We start from the raw sequence: 14,264 nt of genomic DNA, 5'->3' as shown, positions 1-14,264 counted from the left end.
GGAAAGAGAAAAACTAATTCCAAGTGTGGCAAAATAGCAAAAAAGCGCAATTCTGCAATTGTTTTTCAAGTTTTTTATTTACCATGTTTACTATACGATAAAAGTGACCTGGCAATATGATTGTCCAGGTCACTACGATTATGCAGATACCAAACATGTATTGTTTTCATTTTTATTTAAGTGGTGAAAAAAAAAACGGAAATTAAAAAAAAAATCACTTCTGTTGTCATTTTCCAAGACCAGTAACGTTTTCAATTTTCGGGCGGTAGAGCTATATGACGGCTTATTTTTTGTGATCTGAGCTGATGCTTTTAGTGATATTATTTTGAAGTAGCTACAGTGTTTTGATCCCCTCTTATTGCATTTTATTGCAGTGTTGCAGCAGCCAAAAAAAATTTAATCCTGGCGTTTCGATTTTTTTTATCAATGCACAGTTTACCAATCGGGTTAAGTTACTTTATATTTTTATAGATTTGACTTTTACGAAAGCAGCGATACCAAATATGTGTATTTTTTTATTATTGCACTTTTCTACAGCCAAATTGGTTCACAGACAAAAACAGTTGAACTCAACTATTTTTGTGGTGCTGAAAACTAATAAAATTTGCTGATTGGATATAATTTTCAAGATCCAGAGGAAATTGTAATTACTTATGATACCTTTCATGCAGGCTTATAGAAAAATTTTGTCTTTATTATTTCATCATCCTTATAGCATTGTTAGTAGCTAGTCTATTTCATCATGTATTTAGTCTATTGAGCCTTCAGAATTCTATCATCTTAGGGTGACCAATCAAAAAATGCCAACTCATCTCTGATGTTGTAATCCTAATTACAGTGGCATCACCTACTTTTAGGATTTCTTAGCTTACTTTCTTAGCATACTGACATGTTTCTATATGTTTTCTCCGATATGCCTCCTTCTTGCATTAACAAAGTGGATAGTTTTTGCTACATATGCGGAAAAGTCACTTTTGCGCCACAAAGGCAAAACTTGACTACCGTGATAAGTGAAGCCTACAACCTGTATTTTGGCTGCAGAATAGGAAATCAGGACAAGAGTTGGGCTCCACACATATGCTGTAATATATGTGCATCACATCTTACCCAGTGGTTGCGTGAGAAGAGGCAATCTTGCCTATTGCAGTCCCAATGCTCTGGAGAGAGTCAACCGATTAAACTATCAATTGTTATTTCTGCATGGTGCCCCCCATTAGGAAATAAGTTTCACAGAAGAAGTGGACTTTACAGTATCCAAACATTCCATCTGCAATACACCCAGTATCACATACAGAAGAACTGCTGGTTCCAAAAGCACCAGAAACATTTTCTGTCCAGTCAAGTGAGGAAGAAGAGGGCGCTTGTGTCATGAAGAATCTTCCTCTCATGACCCAGACTATCTGTCAGCAACCTCAACTGAACCACACCTCATAACACAAGGTGAACAGAACAATATTGTCAGAGATTTGGATCTGCCTAAAGCCCCTGTCACACTAAGCGAGATCGCTGCTGAGTCACAAGTTTTGTGATGCAACAGCGACGTTAGCAGCGATCTCGCTATGTTTGACACGTAGCAGCGACCAGGCCCCTGCTGTGAGATCGCTGGTCTTGTGGAAATGGCCTGGACCATTTTCTGATCGTTGAGGTCCCGCTGGGTAGCATGCATGGGTGTGTTTGACACCTCACCAACGACCTCGTTGGGGACTCAGAACTGAGACACATAGGTGTGCATTTGCGTTGCATCGTTGCATCGTTATATAGGTCGCTACGGATCGCCGTATTGTTGCTGCGTCATTGGGAAAATCTGACTGTTTGACATCTCACCAGCGACCACACAGCGATGCAGCAACGATCCCTGCTAAGATCTGCTCTGCTCCAGGCTACCGCAGTGGAATCTCCTAGAGGCCGATGTTCATATTTCTTTGTTCCACAACCATGATAAAGAAAAAATCTTGTCCAATACTTCTTCATGGAGGGCGATCTTGTGCAATGCAACAACATCAACATCATCTCGCCCCCTATCTGTTGGTGTCTCCCAAGGTTCAGTTCTAGGACTCCTACTCTTCTCCATCTACACCTTTGGCCTGGGACAGCTCATAGAGTCTCACGGCTTTCATTATCACCTCTATCCTGATGACACACAAATCTACCTCTCCGGACCTGATATCTCTCCCCTACTAACCAAAATCCCACAATGTCTATCTGCTATTTCATCCTTCTTCTCTGCTAGATTTTTAAAACTTAACATGGATAAAAATGAATTCATCATCTTTCTACCATCTCATTCACCCCCCCCCACCTGACCTATCTATAAATGTCAATGGCTGTTCACTCTCGCCAGTCCCGCAAGCTCGCTGCCTTGGGGTAACCTTGGACTCTGATCTCTCCTTCAAACCACATATCCAAGCCCTTTCCACTTCCTGCCGACTCCAACTCAAAAATATCTCCCAGATCCGCACATTCCTCAACCACGAATCTGCAAAAATACTAGTGCATGCCCTCATCATCTCCCGCCTCGACTACTGCAACCTCCTGCTCTGTGGCCTCCCTTCCAACACTCTCGCACCCCTCCAATCTATCCTAAACTCTGCTGCCCGACTAATACACCTGTCCCCCTGCTATTACCCCGCCTCTCCTCTCTGTCAATCTCTTCACTGGCTCCCCATTGTCTAGAGACTCCAGTTCAAAACCCTAGCCATGGCATACAAAGCCATCCACAACCTGTCAACTCCATACATCTGTGACCTAGTCTCCCGATACATACCTGCATGCAACCTCTGATCCTCACAAGATCTCCTTCTCTACTCGCCTCTTATCTCCTCTTCCCACAATCGCATACAAGATTTTCCCCATGCATCCCACCTACTCTGGAACTCTCTACCCCAACATATCAGACTCTCGCCTACCGTGAAAACATTCAAAAGGAACCTGAAGACCCACCTCTTCCGACAAGACTGCAACCTACAGTAACCCTAGCCCAACCATACCACTGCACGACCAGCTCTAACCTCACCCATCCCTTGTAGACTGTGAGCACTCGCGGGCAGGGTCCTTGCTCCTCCTCTTCCAGTCGCCATCATGCTTTGTTCAAGATTATTGTAATTGTTTTTGTATGTATACCCCTTTTTCACATGTAAAGCGCCATGGAATAAATGGCGCTATAAAAATAAATAATAATAATACATTACCATTCAAAAGTTTGGGGTCATTTAGAAATTTCATTATTTTTGAAAGAAAAGCAAATTTTTTTTAAATGAAGCTAACATTAAAGGAATCAGAAATACACTCTATACATTGTTAGTGTGGTAAGTGACTATTCTAGCTGCAAATGTCTTGTTTTTATTGCAATATCTACATAGGTGTATAAAGGCCCATTTCCAACAACCACCACTCCAGAGTTTTAATGGTACATTGTGTTTGCTAACTGTGTAAGAAGAGTAATGGAAGTTTAGAAAACCATAGAAAACCCTTGCACAAGTATCTTAGCCCAGCTGAAAACAGTTTGGCTGATTTGAGAAGCTATAAAATTGACCTTCCTTTGAGCTAGTTGAGAATCTGGAGCATTACATTTGCTTGTTCTATGAAACTCTCAAAATGGCCAGAAAAAGAGAACTTTCATGTCAAATTCGACAGTCTCTTCTTGTTCTTAGAAATGGAGGATATTCCATGTGAGAAATTGCCAAGAAACTGAAGATTTCCTACAACGGTGTGTACTACTCCCTTCAGAGGAGAGCACAAAAAGGCTCTAACCAGAATAGAAAGAGAAGTGGGAGGCCCCACTGCACAATTGAGCAACAACACAAGTACATTAGAGTCTGTAGTTTGAGAAATCGTTGCCTCACAGCTCCTCAACTGACAGCTTCATTAAATAGTACACGCAAAACGCCATTGTCAACGTCTACAGAGAAGAGGCGACTCCGGGATGCTGGCCTTCAGGGCAAAGTGGCAAAGAAAAAGCCATATCTGAGACTGGCTAATAAAAGGAAAGGATTAATATGGGAAAAAGAACACAGACATTGGACAGAGGAAGATTGGAAAAAGTTTTATGGACAGAGGAATCAAAGTTTGAGGTGTTTGGATCACACAGAAGAACATTTGTGAGACGCAGAACAACTGAAAAGATGCTGGAAGAGTGCCTGACACCATCTGTCAAGCATGGTGGAGGTAATGTGATGGTCTGGGGTTGCTTTGGTGCTGGTAAAGTGGGAGATTTGTACAAGGTAAATGGGATTTTAAATAAGGGAGGCTATCACTCCATTTTGCAACGCCATGACATACCCTGTGGACAGCGCTTGATTGGAATCAATTTCCTCCTATAACAGGACAATGACCCAAAGCACACCTCCAAATTATGTATGAACTATTTAGGGAAGAAGCAGGCGGCTGGTATTCTATCTGTAATGGAGTGGCCAGCGCAGTCACCACATCTCAACCCCATTGAGCTGTTGTGAGAGCAGCTTAACCGTACGGTTTGCAAAAAGTGCCCATCAAGCCAATCCAACTTGTGGGAGGGGCTTCAGGAAGCATGGGATGAAATTTCTCAAGATTACCTCAGCAAATTAACAGCTAGAATGCCAAAGGTCTGCAATGCTGTAATTGCTGCAAAGGGAGCATTCTTTGACGAAAGCAAAGTTTGAAGGAGAAAATAATTCTTTCTAATAAAAATCATTATTTCTAACCTTGTCAATCTCTGGACTATATTTTCTAATCATTTTGCAACTCATTTGATAAATAAAAGTATGAGTTTTCATGGAAAAAAAAATTGTCTGGGTGACCCCAAACTTTTGAACGGTAGTGTATATTACATAACTAATTTAAAATGCGCAAGGCATGAGACCCTCTCTCCAAATTTTTAGAGGGTCATCATGTGGACCTCGTTCATAATTTTTAGAGGGTGATCAGGCAGCTCTCGCTCCAAATTTTTAGAGGCTCATCCTGCAGCCCTCGCTCCAAATTTTTAGAGGGTCATCATGCGGCCCTCACTCAATATTTTTAGAGGGTCATCAGGTGTTCCTCATTCAAAATTTTTAGAGGGTCATCAGGTGGCACTCACTCAAAATTTTTAAAGGATCATCAGGTGGCCCTTACTCATAATTTTTAGATGGTCATCATGCAACCCTCGCTCTTAATTTCTCCTGGGTGTGCATGATGCCCTCCTTCATAATTTTTACAGGATGTGTATAAGCCCTACCTATACAATTCTCTTACATATATACATGTATACCCACCAGGGGTAAATGCTTTTCAGCCCTTGCACATAATGCGCAGGCTTTGCTAATCTAGGAGTCCCACTCCTCAAAAATGGGAAAAAAATCTTTTCTGAATCTCTCCTCTAAGTGTCTTCTAGGGGTCTTCTACTTAGTGCATAGGCTTTATGAGTCTAGGAGTCCCACTACCTAACAATTTTAACAGAATGTGTACGAGGCCCTCCTTTATGTCTAATGCAGAGTGTATCGGAATCCCTCTTCCTTATAATTTTTGGCAGTTCTTGCATTGTCCACATTGGCTTTGTGAGTTTCAGAGTCCCTCCTTCATAAATTAAACAAGATGTGTCTAACCATGTCACACACAGCACATGCCCAGATAAGGTAGTAAAATTTTAAAATTACATTTACCAGTGACTACCGATGGGTGTAAAACACCCAGACAAAAAATATGAAAAAGGTCCTAATTATTAAGCAACAACCAGAGGAACAACCTCTCTACTATGTCATCTACTGTAGTCATAAGTGACAGGGAAATATAGTGAGAGATGGCCCGGCTATTAATGGATGGAAAATACATTTTCTTTCTCTTTTTAATTTTGCCTGATATAAAGTTGACTCGCCCCCTGGGCCTATGCTGTGCTGCTGTGCAGGGGGAATACCCGGAGCCGGATCGCTAGGGGTTGTAGTTCTCCGTGGCGGTGACCCGGTCCGTGCTCAGGGTGGTCAAACCAGTGGCAGTCTATTTGTATTGTAATAAGTGTCCGACTACGCCACCCGTGGATTGCGGTCAGTGGGGACCGCCGCTGCGCTGCAGACCGCTGAGGCTGATGTTGTTTGCGCAGCCGAGTATGGGATGACTCCCCACGGGAGAAGTATTGCCTCAGGGCAGCTAATGTGGAAGATGATGGGAGTGATGGTCTGAGGGTCCCAGTGCTAATGGTGCAGGAGCGGCAAGGAATCACAGAGACGGGAGGTGCAGTTTAGGGTCTTTACTGATGGTACAAGGCAGACCCTCCCGGGAGTACTGGCTAGTATAAGGGGCCTGGTCAGTCTGCGAGCAAGCAGGAGTTCCCCTGGCCAGGTGGAGTTGTAGGCCTCCCCGTTTATCTGCACTCTTCCTGGCTACCTTGCTGTCAGCGGTTACAAGTAGCCCACGTCCCTGAGTATACCGTGTGGTGCTCACCCGTATGGCTGGTGACTTGGGGCCTTCTGTTAGCCTCCGCTCCTGGATGGCGGCGCTGGTCCCTTCTTTGTGACTGAGCCTCCGGGCTTCTATGGCCAGAGGACCTGGAATCCCCTGCCGGCTGGTTTCTGCTGCTGGGTGTATATCAGTCCCCACAGCCTTGGACTCCTGTGTCCGGTTTTAGTGTCTTCGTCCAGGGCGAGCTCTGCTCAGCTCCAGCCCCTGGACTTCAGCTACTGCTCCTACAGAGCTCCTGTTCTCACTTTCCCTGTGTCTGGAACTGAACTCCAGGCTCTGACTCTGTCTAATCCCGCCCCAGACCCAGTTTATAAGGGCAGATTCCTCCCCTCCCAGGTCTGGGCGGACCGTGTTGCATGCTTAGGGATCCTGACCAGAGAAACCTCCCACTTGCTCTCAGACATAATATCTCTATTACTGTGGCAACCAGACCCCTGGGGTGTCACATTCCCCCCTAGTAAATTTTAGTACTCCGGGACTAAACACATTTTTAAAGAAACATAAATACAGGGTGTAACAATAATAAGACAACATATTTACAAGAAGCTTTAGTCTGTAGAGGTCACGTCGTTTCCGTGACCGGGTGTCCATATCACCCAAGGTGAAGTTTATGAAACAAAGGGGGTGTCCATGTCACCCAACAAGGCGAAGTCTTCGCACAGAATAGGGGACCTGTCCAAAGCAAACCCCTTGCGTTGCCCTTGGGCGTGGCTGCAAGGGTAGAGCTAACTACTTTGGACCGCAAGTAGGCCACGCCAGACAGGTTTTCTCTTCTGCGACCATCTTCGCAAGAGGCACCAAGGTGCAACTATCTACAAAACTGTTCCGGTTATCCAGTGTCCATAACCTGTTAGTCCAAATAAATCTGCAGGGTAACTGAGAAACATAATTAGTAACAGGCAACAAACATAAACCATAAACATTTTTCAATAAACAGTCAACTTTACAGTGCATTGGTTTAGATTCTCCAGCGAGTGGGCATCTGACCTCTAGTGACTCTAGTGGACCTAAGGAGCTCACTAACTGGTCCTGCACTACAGGGTGTAGGAGGTGTTATGGGTAAGCTGGGCAGCTGTCTGCGCACTCTTTGGCTCACTAGGGGCATGGCAGGCTCACTACTAGCAGAGGGTTGATCCTCCTGTACTGCTGGTGTGGACTCTTCTGCCTCTTGGGCCGGCTGCTCTTCCAGCTCTACTGGTTCCTCTGTAGGCACTTGCGGGGCTGGCTGGAGAAAGGTGAGGACGGGTACCACGACAGCGCCGTTTACTTGTGTCCAAGACCGGGGAAAGTCTCCGAGTACGGTACTGATCATTTTTTCCCTTTCCTCTGCGGGTTGAGGGTTATCTTGATCTTCTTCAGGGCTTTGCAGCTGCTCGGGACACTTCTTCAGGTGGTCTCTGGAGACAATGGCTGTGGTTTCTCCTCCATCCTTACTAATTACGCAGATTTTTGGGTTCTCATGGCTTGATGGCAGTACAGTGTACGGGTCCTTCACCCACTGGTCGTCCAACTTGTGGAGCCGCCTCTTCCTCTTCAAGACCTGCTCTCCAGGTACCAGGGGAACAGCGGGAGCATACTGGTTATAAGCCTTCTCTTGCCTTTCTCTAGCTTAAGACAGACTTCGCTCGACGTTCTCCTGTACTTTCCGATACTGCTGCTGCCGTTCTGTATCTCAGTCTGCCTCTGGCGAGGTGTCCTCAGGCGTCAGGACTCCCATATCCAGGTCAATAGGCAGCTTACCAGGTCTTGCTCTCATTAGGTAAGCCGGGGTACAGTTGGTGGAACCTACAGGGATGTGGTTATACAGGTCCACCAGATCGGGCAGTTTCTCAGGCCACAGACTGCGTTCTTCCAGGGGCAATGTTTTTAGCAGATCTATCACCACCTGGTTCATCTTCTCGCAGAGTCCATTGGTTTGAGAGTGATAGGGCGTTGTTCTTATCTTCTTGCAGCCATACAGGTTGCAGAACTCCTGGAAGACCTCCGCTTCGAAGGCTGGTCCTTGGTCTGTCAACACTTGGTCCGGGTACCCGTGTGAACGGCAGAAGTGCTGCTGGAAGGCTCTAGCTGCGGTTTGAGCCGTTAAGTCCTTGACCGGGACCACCACCAGGAACCGGGAGTAATGATCTACGATTGTGAGGGCGTAGACATACCCAGTTTCACATGGTCCAGGGCTACCAGTTCCAGTGGCTGTCTGGTGATGATGGGCTGCAGGGGAGTCTTCTGGCTGGCTCGGTCTTTTCTTCTCAGGTGGCACGGGCCACAGTCTCTGCACCACCTCTCGATGGCTCCTCTCATGCCTACCCAGTAGAACCGTTCACGCAACAAGAACTCCAGCTTCTGCCATCCGAAATGCCCTGCTCCGTTGTGGTATGCCTTCAGAACCATAGCCGCGTCTCGTCTTGGGACCACTACCTGCCAGGTCAACTCATGTGTTCGAGAGTTAACCATTCTCCGGCACAGCTTCTCCCTGTAGAGGAACAGCTTACTTTTCTCCTTCCACAGTTGCTTGGTCTCCTCCGGAGCGTCTGGGTCAAGACGGGCATCGGCCTGGGTCAGCATTTCCTTCACCGAACGGACTGCGGGATCACTGTCTTGCGTCTCCGCCCAGTTGTAGTGGGGCAAGGGATTGAACGTCACGGAGCGCCTGTCCTTCACACGGTGGGAATACAGGGTAATCCCATGACGGTGGAACGCAGGGAGCTCAACTTCTTCCAGATCTTCTGGATCTTCCCCTACGTCCGGTAAGTTCGTCATTCTAGACAGGGCATCCGCGTTGGCATTTGAGCGTCCTGCCCGGTATTTGATGGTGAATTCAAAGTTGGACAGGCGGGCCATCCATCTCTGTTCCAGGGCACCGAGCCTTGCAGTGTCCAGGTGTATCAACGGGTTGTTATCCGTGTACACGGTGAATTTGGAGGAGGCAAGGTAATGCTTGAAGCGTTCGGTCACTGCCCACACTACTGCCAGGAACTCCAGCTTGAATGAGCTATAATTCTCAGGGTTCCTCTCCGTGGGCCGTAGCTTTCGGCTGGCGTAAGCGATTACCCGTTCTTTCCCTTGCTGGATCTGGGACAGTACGGCTCCTAGCGCGATGTTGCTTGCGTCCGTGTGGAGGATAAAGGGCTGGCTGTAGTCTGGATATGCCAGGATTTCATCCCCCGTGAGGGCCATCTTCAGCTGGCAGAAGGACTCCTCTTCCAGCTTTTCCCACCTAAAGGGCGGCTTCTGGTTTTTGGCTTTCCGAGATTGACCTATCAGGAGGTCCTGCATAGGGGCTGCCATTTTGGTGAAACCGGGAATGAATCTTCGGTAGTAGCCTACCAACCCGAGGAACTGCCGCACTTCCTTTATGCTGGAGGGTCTTGGCCAGTCCTTAATCACGGTGATCTTATCAGGGTCGGGAGCCACTCCGTCAGCACTCACCACATGTCCCAGGTACTGCACCTTTGGTTTCAGGAGGTGACACTTGGAGGGTTTCACCTTTAGGCCGTAGTTCGCCAGAGCTTCAAACACTTCTGCCAGGTGTTTCAGGTGGTCCTCGTAGGTCTTGGAATAGACGATGACATCGTCCAGGTATAACAGGACCGTCTCGAAGTTCCGGTGTCCCAGACAGCATTCCATCAACCGTTGGAAGGTTCCTGGTGCGTTGCAGAGCCCGAACGGCATACAGTTAAATTCGCTGAGACCCATCGGGGTGGTGAATGCGGTCTTCTCCCGGTCCGCCTCTGCTACAGGAACCTGCCAGTACCCGCTAGTGAGATCCAAAGTAGAGAAGAAGTTAGCAGATTTTAATAGAGCTAAGGACTCTTCTATCATTGGTAACGGGTACGCATCTTTGTGTGTGATACGGTTGACCTTCCTGTAGTCTACACACATTCTCATGGTGTTGTCTTTCTTTTTCACTAAGACTAGTGGAGCTGCCCAGGGGCTACAGCTGTCCCTGATTACCCCAGCCTCCTTCATGTCTCTAAGCATCCCTTTGGCGTGCTGGTAGTGTGCCGGGGGTACGGGTCGGTATCTCTCCTTTATGGGAGGATGGTCTCCCGTGGGGATGTGGTGTTCTACCCCCTTTACTTGCCCGAAGTCTAGCGGGTGTTTTACTAAACACTCTCTCGTACTCTCGAACCACCCGATAGACTACCTGTTTCTGGTGTGAGGGAGTGGAGTCAGTACCCAAATGCAGTTGCTGACACCAGTCCTCCATTGGTTTCTTAGAGCCGTTACCTTCCTCTGGTTGAGATGGAGGCAAGGGTTCCACGGCCTGTACAGAATTCTGGTTTATGGTGAACAATTTGGCAAGCGTGGCATACCGGGGCAGGTGTACTTCTCTCCCCGATATTTATGATGCGAACGGGCACCCTCCCATGGCGTACATCGACCACCCCCCGTGCTGTCAAAATGGTGGGCCTACTGTCTGAGTAGACGGGTTCTACCATTGCTTGGTAGTCTCTACCTCTTAGACCAATAGCTGCCCGTTACCAAATTATCATCTCACTTTTTGGGGGCATGGCAATAGGGAACGGGTCACACATTCTCACGCTACCTATCTCACCACCAGATAGTTCCACCTGTTGCCGCTTCATCAGTGCCCGGATCTCTTTTTGGAGCACACGCTGCTGGCCGGAACTGGCGTTCTTGGCAACCTGCTGTAAAATGAGAATCACCTCTGCAAGACAATTTTCAATCACATTAGTTCCCAAGGTTATTCTAGGGTGACTCTCATGACGGTCTATGTCCACTATAATCAGTCCTTGTGCCGCCAGTTCAACTTTACCGATCTTAATGGTCACCTCTTTGAATCCCACCTGCGGCACGGGCTGACCATTGCTGGCGATGATACTCAGGTCGTCATCTGGGTAGCGGGTTATGTCCGAGTCATTCCAGTACTGCTTAAAGAGCACGTACGGGATGGTGGTCACCTGTGACCCAGTGTCTAGTAGGGCACTCATAGGAATGCCATCCAGTACCACAGGCAAGATTGGACGTCCCCCTACGTATTTATCACGCCAGTTTGATGGGCCTGATGGTCTTATGCCTGGGGGTTGGCCCTCTACCCCAGGTTGTGCCCATTTAAATGACAGTACCTTGCCACATGTCCGGGTTGATTGCAGCGGCGGCAGATGGGTCGTCCGTCCTCGTTGTATCTGTCGCTGGGTCTTCCTCTGGCCGGTGGGGTCCTCCTCAGTCGGCGCCACGGGACGTCCTCCGGTCCGGATGCCAGCTGGATCTTTCCTGGAGAAGAGACCTGTAAAGACTGCACAGTTCTGGTTAGCGCGGCAACGCTCTTAGTCAGCTCTTGGACCTGATGGTGCAGGTCTGTAGCCGGGTCACTGTTTAAAGCCTGCGCATCAGCTCCCACAGGCCCTGCAGACGAGGGCGCCGTCTCCTGGTGGTAAGTGATAGCAGGGCACCTGTGGGTCACAGCGCCACCTGGTGCCGGTTCTCGGAGCACCCTGATGGCTCTGTCCTTGAACTGTGCAAAGTCCAGGTCAGGGTCCTGTAAGGCCACTGCCCGCAACTGGGTTCGGTGGGCATTGCACAGTAGACCCTCAATAAATTGTTCAGTCAACAGCTTATCTTCATTTCCCACGCTGTCAGGGTCTGCCTGCTTAATGGCTCTCAGGGCCTCTTGTAGGTTTAGAGCATAGTCTCTTATACTCTCATGTGCCCGTTGTTTGCACCCATAAAATCTTAGTTTTATTTCGGCTGAGGTGCGGGTGTCAAATGTGTCTTTCAGCCGGGTTAGTATGTCTCTGACAGTCCTCTTCCTCCCAGGTGGCCAGGACTTTACCTCCCTTTGGGCTGCCCCGATTAATTGGGCCACCAGGATGCTCACTTTTTGCTCTTCTGGGAGGGGGTACACCTGGAAGAGGCTATCCAGTCTTTCTCTAAAGTCATTTAGAGTATGTGACTCCCCTGAGTACTAGGGTAGCCAGGTTGCCCCCGGGATATAGGGCATGGTGAATGGCATAACTGCTGCAGCGGTTGCGCTGGCGGTGGCTGTGGCAGTGGAGCTCCCCTCGGTATCCGGCATCCTCCTCCCCCCTAGTGGACCGTGGCCTAGCTTGCGATGCTCTTCTTCCGTAGGCCGCGGCTCCGCAGTCGATCGTCGGGGTTGAGGACCTGGTGTAGCGCTCCGATGACGTCAGCGTCGCTCTTCCTCCCTTCCAGGACCTTGCGCAGCGTCACTGTGTGGGGCGGAGCGTGGGGCGGAGCTTCGGGTCTCGCGCGCTTTCAACGTCCACGACCCTCTTCTTCCTGCTCGGCGTTCCGAAGATGGCGCCCGAAGGCGGGAAGCAGCTGCGGATGGCGGGAAGAAGGCAGAAGACGGCGGGAAACGGTCCAAGATGGCGTCTAATGGCGGGAATCGGCTCCGGATGGCGGGAAATGACTCCGGACGGCAGGAAACTTCACCACAGGTAAGTATAAAAGTCTCTTTTTCAGGCACGCAGTACCCGGTGGTTGCGGGCATGAAATCCTGCCGACTACGCCAAAGTTGACTCACCCCCTGGGCCTATGCTGTGCTGCTGTGCAGGGGGAATACCCGGAGCCGGATCGCTGGGGGTTGTAGTTCTCCGTGGCGGTGACCCGGTCCGTGCCCAGGGTGATCAAACCAGTAGCAGTCTATTTGTATTGTAATAAGTGTCCGACTACGCCACCCGTGGATTGCGGTCAGTGGGGACCGCCGCTGCGCTGCAGACCGCTGAGGCTGATGTTGTTTGCGCAGCCGAGTATGGGAGAAGTATTGCCTCAGGGCAGCTAATGTGGAAGATGATGGGAGTGATGGTCTGAGGGTCCCATTGCTAATGGTGCAGGAGCGGCAAGGAATCACAGAGACGGGAGGTGCAGTTTAGGGTCTTTACTGATGGTACAAGGCAGACCCTCCCGGGAGTACTGGCTAGTATAAGGGGCCTGGTCAGTCTGCGAGCAAGCAGGAGTTCCCCTGGCCAGGTGGAGTTGTAGGCCTCCCCGTTTATCTGCACTCTTCCTGGCTACCTTGCTGTCAGCGGTTACAAGTAGCCCACGTCCCTGAGTATACCGTGTGGTGCTCACCCGTATGGCTGGTGACTTGGGGCCTTCTGTTAGCATCCGCTCCTGGATGGCGGCGCTGGTCCCTTCTTTGTTTCTGAGCCTCCGGGCTTCTATGGCCAGAGGACCTGGAATCCCCTGCCGGCTGGTTTCTGCTGCTGGGTGTATATCAGTCCCCACAGCCTCGGACTCCTGTGTCCGGTTTTAATGTCTTCGTCCAGGGCGAGCTCTGCTCAGCTCCAGCCCCTGGACTTCAGCTACTGCTCCTACAGAGCTCCTGTTCTCACTTTCCCTGTGTCTGGAACTGAACTCCAGGCTCTGACTCTGTCTAATCCCGCCCCAGACCCAGTTTATAAGGGCAGATTCCTCCCCTCCCAGGTCTGGGCGGACCGTGTAGCATGCTTAGGGCTCCTGACCAGAGAAACCTCCCACTTGCTCTCAGACATAATATCTCTATTACTGTGGCAACCAGACCCCTGGGGTGTCACACAATTATACAGGAAAGAATGTTTCCTATCATTTTTTCCTGTAAAATACACTTTAGCTTTGGTTTTATATGTTTTATTGTCAGTCCATAAAAGTGGAGTAATACTCAGACAATATTGTTCCCAACAGCGACCTGGGAGTCAGGGATGTGCCCAGGTGTCTTCCCTATGCTGTTCCCATTCCATTTGAGCGCTGTTTCCATCCATTTCAGAGATTTTCCTGCTACTCCAGCCCTCCTGTAGGATCTTTCAGGGAAATGCTCGAGTTTCCCATTGACTTCCATTATACTCGGTACTCAAGTCGATCCCATCTGTGGGTCTGACCTGCTCGATTTAAGT

Source organism: Phyllobates terribilis, unplaced genomic scaffold (assembly GCF_046119375.1).
Source record: "Phyllobates terribilis strain yellow unplaced genomic scaffold, ASM4611937v1 Scaffold_2__4_contigs__length_985480577, whole genome shotgun sequence".
Lineage (NCBI taxonomy): Eukaryota > Metazoa > Chordata > Amphibia > Anura > Dendrobatidae > Phyllobates > Phyllobates terribilis.
Note: the sequence above shows the minus strand (reverse complement) of the source record.